We start from the raw sequence: 8,381 nt of genomic DNA on the forward strand, positions 1-8,381 counted from the left end.
CGGATTACATAATCCCGGTACCTTGGTGCGACAAATTTTTTTTTTGAGCTGCAGCAGCGCGCCAGTGTCCACAGGCAACAACAACGTGAAGTAAAAGAAAGCAGGACTGGGAAGCCTGAAGCGGCGAAAAAACTTGAGCCGATCAGACCCAGTTACCAGTTTCAAAAATCAGGCAGGTCACCCAAGTTGGCCTGGCGATAATTTTTTGTGAGGCCGGACAATAAAGACGGCCAGAGATTTTTTTGAAGAAAATTATTACGGCGTGGATGACCGACACGCTTACCAAGAGGCGGCAACGGGAGTCAGTCGGCTTCAGTCAGATTTTTTTTTTTTGTTATTAGATTTTTTCGAATAATTAATTGTTTTATCGTGTAGTGTTTGTTGTAAAATTGTATGATTATTTATTTTATGATTAGGGTTACTTACATTTTTTGGTTATTATTTTTATTTACACATAGGCCATAATATCTACATCTTATTCAAATGTTTTTATTATTTACACTTTGAATACATACTGTCTACATGCATTATACTTACATCTACACATAGACGTATAATAACGTCTTATACCCATATTATTTATATTTAAATATTGTCGAATTGTTTGGTTTTTTTTTTTTTTTTATATTTTTATTTATATAAATCCATGAGTGGCCCAAGTGAGCGTGGGGATTTGAGCCCGGAATAATATAAATTCATTTTCTTTGCGTATACAATTACATTCTTTTTTAATCCCTGGTAAAGAAAGAATAAACAACCTTAAGAGCTCTTACGGTAGGTCAGGGTCGAGGAGTATATAAATTTTGGGAACCCCGAGAACGTACACTGGGGTCCACAAAAGGGTAATATGTTGTAAAAACTAGTAAATAAGAATTATTAAAGAAAAATAAGAAAGATGAACATGGAGTAAAGATTACTTAATGGGAGAGGGGGGATATTAGTAAAAGGGGTACATAATGGTGCAATAAAAAAAAAAGAAATAAAGGTAAACAGATGTATTTGGGGCAGCTGCAAGTATGTTGCTCAAGGCAGTCTGCATGGTCGGGAGGGATGAGCAGGTGACCTCCAGTTCAGCAGGAGGAGCCCAAAGTATTGCAAAATGTGTGTAGGTTTAAAAGACTTATATTTGTGTATTTTTTTTTATTTGTTCGTTAATTGAAATTTAAATTCAAAAACGACGGTGCAGCATAGAGTGTTGCGAAACGTAGGACATGAAAGTCCAACGTTTTCTGTTGTTGTGTGAGAGGGCAGGGTTAGGGAAACCACGGCCCTGGAAAATCGAGCTGGCTGGGGGCAGCCCGACTCACGCCGAACCACGCAGGGTCATAACACACTCCTTTTCACAGAGAACCATCCACATTTCAGCATCCATTGAACAGAGTGTCCTTAGGTTTTGCCGTTCCAAAAACTTCCCAGTTAGTTCGCCCTTAAAATTTGACGGTCGTTGACGGACTAATTTATGCGATAGTTAGTCGATGTTTTTGCAGTGCTGCCCTGTTCCAACGCAGTTCATCCCTGAAAAACCGTAGAGATTTTTGAAAAAAATGAAACTCCGATTTCAGAGCACATCCACTTTTCACCATCCGATTTCAGCTGATCTGAACAGCTGTGGCTCATGAAAACATAAAAAAAGATGGTTGACCTGTTGACTTTGTTTATGTTTTGACAAGCCACAGCTATTAAGATCAACTCTTATCGGAGATTTGAAGTGGGATGTGCTTTGTGACAATCGGAGTTTCACATGTGTCAAAAACTCCAAACGTTTTCAACGGAAAACAGGGCATTAGTAGATTTGGTGCATTTATCATTTAATTAATGCTACTCCACCATTTGATTGTCAAGTACAGCTGATCTAGGTTTGTTTACTTTTGAATTGTCCCAAATCAAAACGAAATAAATTACAAATTAGGAATATGAGCAAATTTACCGAAATCTTAAATTTTCAGCATTATGCTATCGAGGCATTTGCTAACTTGGTCGACAAGGGGGGTGGGTCCTTTGTTGTTCTTTGACGGGTTAACTTAGGAGAACACCACAATTTCTAAAAAAGAGCAAAGATGCCCGTATATGAGGAGCTTTTCCGTTCGGAGCGAATCATTTTTAATCGCATTTATTTTAAATGAAATAAATGCGAATTAGGCTAAATGCGTTTTAATGCACCAATGATATCAGGCTACAACATATAATAACGTAAAACTAGAAACTTTGGCAAACCGAAATATATATACCCTTGCAGCTATAGCAAAAATGTAATATTCTTTAAAACATCTACATTTCGATTTATATGCGTATATGTTAAAAAACTTTGATGCTTTGATAAATTTTACCTCAATTATTCGATCGTTCGTATTTCAGCTATGTCATTTTTCGACATGAATACAATAAAAAGCGTGATTCTGAATTATTAAACCATAACTATCGGCAAATTAGAGATGCTACAATTTTTGTATATAGAGTATATTTTATATTTTAATTATTTTTTTATGATCTATATGATATAGTCGTCCGATTTTAATTAAATGTAAATCGTAGTTCTGTAATAATGAACCGTTAGTAAATGGGCATTTCCAGTAAAAAACCAACCAAGCCCCCAAAAACTATACGTTGAGACAAATTTTTTTTAAGCACAAAATTAAGGTGGTATTCTGGCCTAGAAATTTTGAAAAAAATCGATTTGGTTTTCAGCACATTTTGAAAGTTTAGACTTAGCCTAATTATGATCCTAAAATGATTTTTTCAAATCCGAATTATTTTCGGAGGTACAGCCGATTATGTGACGTGGCGTCCGAGCCATTCTAAATATTTCCTAGACTTCAAACGCGTTTTTTTGGAAACAACTTTTTTTGAGCTAGTTGACATGATTATTCAAGTTCTACCAAACCGATTCCTTTGAAATTTGGTACACTTATTGTTTATACAACCATCTATCGCGTCTGCCCCAGATAAAAAATAATTTTTGATTATAAGTATTTTTTAATTTCTTGAGAAGGTCGAACAAATTTGGTAGAAACCATTTTCTGTTTTCAAGTCGACGGCATTTTGTTATTTTTATTTTATTTTTTAGCGGCATCTTTATTAATTAAGGACTTGTTTGATTTTTTCCGATCTCTACAAGGGTTAAATCATGTCAACTAGGACGAACCGATTTTTTTGAAGACTACTCCACCGGCCTGTATCTGGGCGATTTTCGGTTTATTTTCTCTTGTTATTTTTGGTTAAGAGTCTCACAATGTCAATAAAAACACAAAAAAATATATACTAAAAATTTTAAAAAATGTTTATAACCTTACTTGAAAAATGCTAAAAGTTCACGCTTCTAGACCAGAATAGCCCCTTAAAGAAAAACTCAAATTTGTATAAGCGATTACATCAGAGTCCAATAACAGAAGCAAAAATAACGATTTGTCTAGACAACATATTGTTAAATTTTCGTTTAACTGCTATGGCTTCTGTGGATGCTTTTGGATCAAACAAAAGATCACGTATCTAAGTTTTAATCAAAGGTTTTCAGATAATTAAATTTTTAACTGAAAACCTTTGACTAAAACTTTGGCTTCTTGTTTTAATACCACAATGTTTATCACATACAAATTAGATTTTTCACTTTGCGATATATTAAAAAAAAGCGATTTTTATTTTAATATACAGTGGAGTTTTATTGGTAATGTCTTAATAGTTAGATTCCCAAAATTGAACTGTCTTTACAATTGCATTTTGTTAAATTTTCGTTTTATTGCTATGGCATCTGTGGATGCTTTTAGATCAAACAAAAGAAAAAACTTAGATACGGCTTTAGCCAAAGGTTTTCAGATAATTAAATTTTAGTCTGAAATCCTTTGGCTAAAACTTTGGCTATAACTTAAATAATAATGTATTTAATTCCGATTTTCAGCTTTACTTTTGTCAAAAATGTCCGTCGAAATCAAAAACCCTTTGTTTTTTGTTTTATCACATTCATCTGTACCTTAGTTAAAGGTTATTTTTATATTTTTTTTACAAATAATTGTATAAATGGAAATCAGTATTTTTTTAAAATAAAAATCGATGAGCTTAACCATATTCTGAGGGTCATTTATGGTTTAAATATTGGGCTTTTTAAAAAATGCGAACGTCTTGATTTTCATTGTCATTTAATTTATTTTTCTGATATTCACTGTATGATCTGGTCAAAAAATATAAAGACATAGATCGAGAACGAAAGAGAAAATACCGATTAAAATTAAAGAAAATTATGGAAACCGACGCCAAACTGCAATCCAAAAAATGGCAAAATGATATTAACGAATTTAAAATTTACGTAGGCCTTACAGCACTCTCAATAAAAAAATTAATTGAATACCTTTTTCTAAATGAGCAACATAGTAAAAATCAGATTTTTTATTGAAACGAGGTTTTCAAAATTTTAGCTAGTATACTTGAATACAATTATACATTTACTTAACGACTTTTACCAAATTCCAACCACTTACTCGTATGGCTGCGCAAGAAAAAATCAGATATAACTGACTGTTAACTTTATTGTTGAGATAACGTCGCCAAACTCTACAAACTTAAAAATACAGCAAAGTTAAAATATTTGATTTAATAGTCTTATAATCGGAAGACAACTTTTGGGATGTTTCATGCAGATAGCTTTAAAACTGAGAGACTAGTTTGCGTAGAAACGGATGGACGGACGGACAGACGGACTGAAATTATAATACCATTTGCAAGGGTATGATTATGAAATACAATTCAGCAGAACAACCTGATCACTGATGGATTTCTAACGATAGTTCTGCTGAACGTGTTTCGTAATAATACCTTTTCTTGACACGTGATACATGTCTGCTTGCGTATATCGATGGTATAAATATCGATTAGAATACACAGAAAAAGGACAACGTAAATTAAATTTTTTGATTTGAAGTATTGCGACAAGAGAAGTTTTGTGGCGGTACGTACACTTGTCTACTAAAATTTTTTATTGCCGCTAAATACCTCGATACCGACAGGTTCCAAGTAGATAATTTTTACGACGGCGGAATGTTTCATAATTGTTCAGCAGAACAAACTTGATCACTGATAACTTCTGTTGTTACTTGTTACTTGTTCTTTTGAATACGTCCAATGTTCATATATGTAAATATATTTTTGCAGACGATTTTTCTGAGTTTTTTGAGTTTTCCATCTGTTTTATGTTTTCAGAAATACTCCGCTTTGCGAACTCCAACTACAAAAGATTAAATTTTTTTATTTTTTCGCCAGGGCCTGGCGAATATTAAACCAGATTTCATTTCAGATATATGGCAACGCTATGTTGTTTTCAGGGTTTTATACAAAATGCAAATTACAAAAATCATAGACAGCAAAAGTAAAGCTATTAAAAATATTGATTTGTAGGAAAACCTCAGGAATATTGAATTGCATAAATTAAAACATTTAGCCGAAATGAATGCAGTACGCTATGTGTGTTTACTTGCAAAGACTAACTTTAAGAGTTTGTACATTTCAAAGGGATAATGAATTGATAATAAACCATATTGCAGCAATTACCAAATACCCAATAAGTAGAATAGCAATTCGCTTGCAAATAACAATATTAAAATATCTTTTTCCAGCTGTTTTTTTCTATTGTTTGTTGTTGCCAGATATCGAGTAGATCGAACAAAAATCACGAGGTCTGCGCCAAACTCAACTTAAACTAGGGTTGTAAAAATATGTAAAAGTATTGTATTGATGATATATATTCTTTAAAAATCTATCTAATTGATAAATATATTTTGATATTCTTTTATTTCAATTAAAATTTTGTAGTTCCCAAAAAAAGCTAGTTTTGTTAAAGTATTAACATTTTACCATTAAAACATAACATTTAAAGGAACATCTTCCTATTTTTTTAAATATTTTATTAAATAACTCAATATTTATATATATGATTTTTAAGTCTAGTATTAAGAATGATAAAAATGGCTTTCAGCTATGGGAGTGAGTGGGATTCGATATATCAGGTGAATAAAATATCACGAAATAAATATTTATTTTTATTCAAAACATATCGATATATTTAAATTTTTTATATTTTTCACATCCCTAACTCAAACTCATTTTTTCCCATCTCTAGCAGACTATGCAAAAAGTGTCAGTTCCGAAATACTTCGGGACTGACAGCCCACGGTCTCTTGATGGATTAGTGATGCCTACACCTCGAATGATTCCATGGCCGCTACGTACGGGATGGTGTTAGGTTAATGCATTAAGTTTTCCCGAAGTGAAAAACTTTTAGGCAAATCACTTTTCAGATTTTAATTCCGCTTACTTTTATCAAAACCGAAAAACAAGCCGAATCGCACGAAAAACACGTCTGATAGGGACAAGTGGGAATCGGATCCTTCCAAACTTATTTAACGTGGCGTGTTCCACGATTGCAACAACGGCACTTAAATATACCCACAAGTGAGTATATAGTGCACGTGTCTAGATATAGCGCCAGACCAACGCTCTGGACTAGAAGCTATAGCTATGTACATAGAACCACCCCGATGTCAATTCGACTGCTTGTCGGGAAAAGCACTCCTCCGAGTTGTATAACGCAACTCCACTATCTTCGCCAATTCGCTCTGGAGAGTTTCCACTGCGGTACAAGAACTAAGTTCTCAATTGCACTGCGTGGGTCGGGTGTAATCGCAACATTGATAATGTTGAGATCACTCGACTCCCACGGGAGCACTCTCCAGTCGTAAGTAGCCCATGTACAGGCTGCATCATTGACGAAGGTCACGTCGATATCACTCTGACGCCTGGGCTCCCAGTAATTATCAAACGTATACTCCTGGTTGGCAACGTTGAGCACTCTCGATTTCCAAGGACCCACACTGCTAGCAGCTGACCCCTTCTGCGATTCTCACTAGTCCCAGTGTTGTCTGGGATTTTGCTGAACCACATAGGAGATACTGCGTTCGCATCCAGGCCGCGGATAGTTGGGTTTCTGCCGGCCAGCAGTCCGCTCCAAAAGGCAGTATACGGAGGACAAGAAGATTGTGCCATATCTTCCAGTGACTCTCACGCATACTCCGAGCGTCGTCGTAAGTTGTGCAATGGGCATGCAGATGGCATCTGGGTCGTCAACAGCGATGGCAGCCTTGCTGTTGGTGTCCTTAAAGACTCTCTGATCCACGTTGGGCTCCTGAATCAGTGCAAAGAGATGACCCGATTCTCTTATCAGTACAGACAGATCGGGGACCGCTTTTCGGCGTCGACCACAATTCGCCTGGATGAGACTAAACATATTAGTGTCGAGTCTGCATCCTCGCTAGCACCTCGGCTTATATCGGGCATGCACCCGAGAGCATGTAATGCCCCGAGGGCAGCCCTTTATGGCGGCAGTTCCGGCAGTCCACCGGTTTGGTGCACTTCGCTGCGGTGTGGCCGCTCACTCCGCACTGACGGCAGACGTTTTCCTTAAAACGGCAGTTCTGCACCTTGTGGTCAAATCCAACACACCTATGGCAAGCATAGGTGCGGACCAGCGATCGGCAACGGTATGAGAACCACTTGATGTAGACTCTGCCTACATCAAGTACAGCCAGCGGCTCGTCGTTTACTTCCAGCGCCACGTTGACTGTGGCACCGTCAGCTGCAGACCAGGGCTTAGTCGCCAGGTGCACCGCCTTACTAAAGTCCTTCAAGGGTAAATCCTCAAAGTTCTTTTCCTTCAGCTCCATCATGAACTCCTCGGGTCCTACGGACGTGTTCACATCGAACACCGTCACCCTCGCTTTCTCCGCGGGGTTCTTGGCCACTTTAAGGCCCACCTCCTCGAACTTAGTGGAGGCAACTACTTTGGTTAGCTCCACCTGCGATGGCGTGCGAATTATCGCACCGCCGCGCTTCAGTTCGCGCACCTCGTGCACCCTTACTCCAAGGGCTGGAGCGACTTCCTTACGGACTTTTCTACTGCCGACGGGGGCGACTGGGACAGCATGAGGGGCAACGGGGTGCGCGCCCAGTGCAGCAGTGGCGGCATAGCCAGACGGGACTCCAGCGCTTCACAGCGCAACATAAGTGCCACGACTAGTTCATCGTAGCGACTTAATGCCTCCGACATCCAGCTTGCTTGCTCCTGGCTCATCAAGAGCATGCCACGCCTAGCCATCTTCTGAGCTGTGGATAGCTCAAAAAGAACAGCGGCGTGACCGGCGGCGACGACATTGGTTGCACTGGACTTCGGTACTTTCGCCGCATGGACGGCCGTCGTAACCGAGGCGGCTCGGGCTCCCTTTCCAGACGTTAATACAGCGGACGCCAAGCTGGACGGGGCCAAAATGGCAGCGTTCCTTGAGGCGGCGGCATCTTCGGTAGCCTTCGGCAGCGCAATCTCCGCAGCTTCTATGTGCGGTCTT

The sequence above is a fragment of the Drosophila elegans genome, unplaced genomic scaffold, assembly GCF_018152505.1.
Source record: "Drosophila elegans isolate 14027-0461.03 unplaced genomic scaffold, ASM1815250v1 contig_149, whole genome shotgun sequence".
Classification (NCBI taxonomy): domain Eukaryota; kingdom Metazoa; phylum Arthropoda; class Insecta; order Diptera; family Drosophilidae; genus Drosophila; species Drosophila elegans.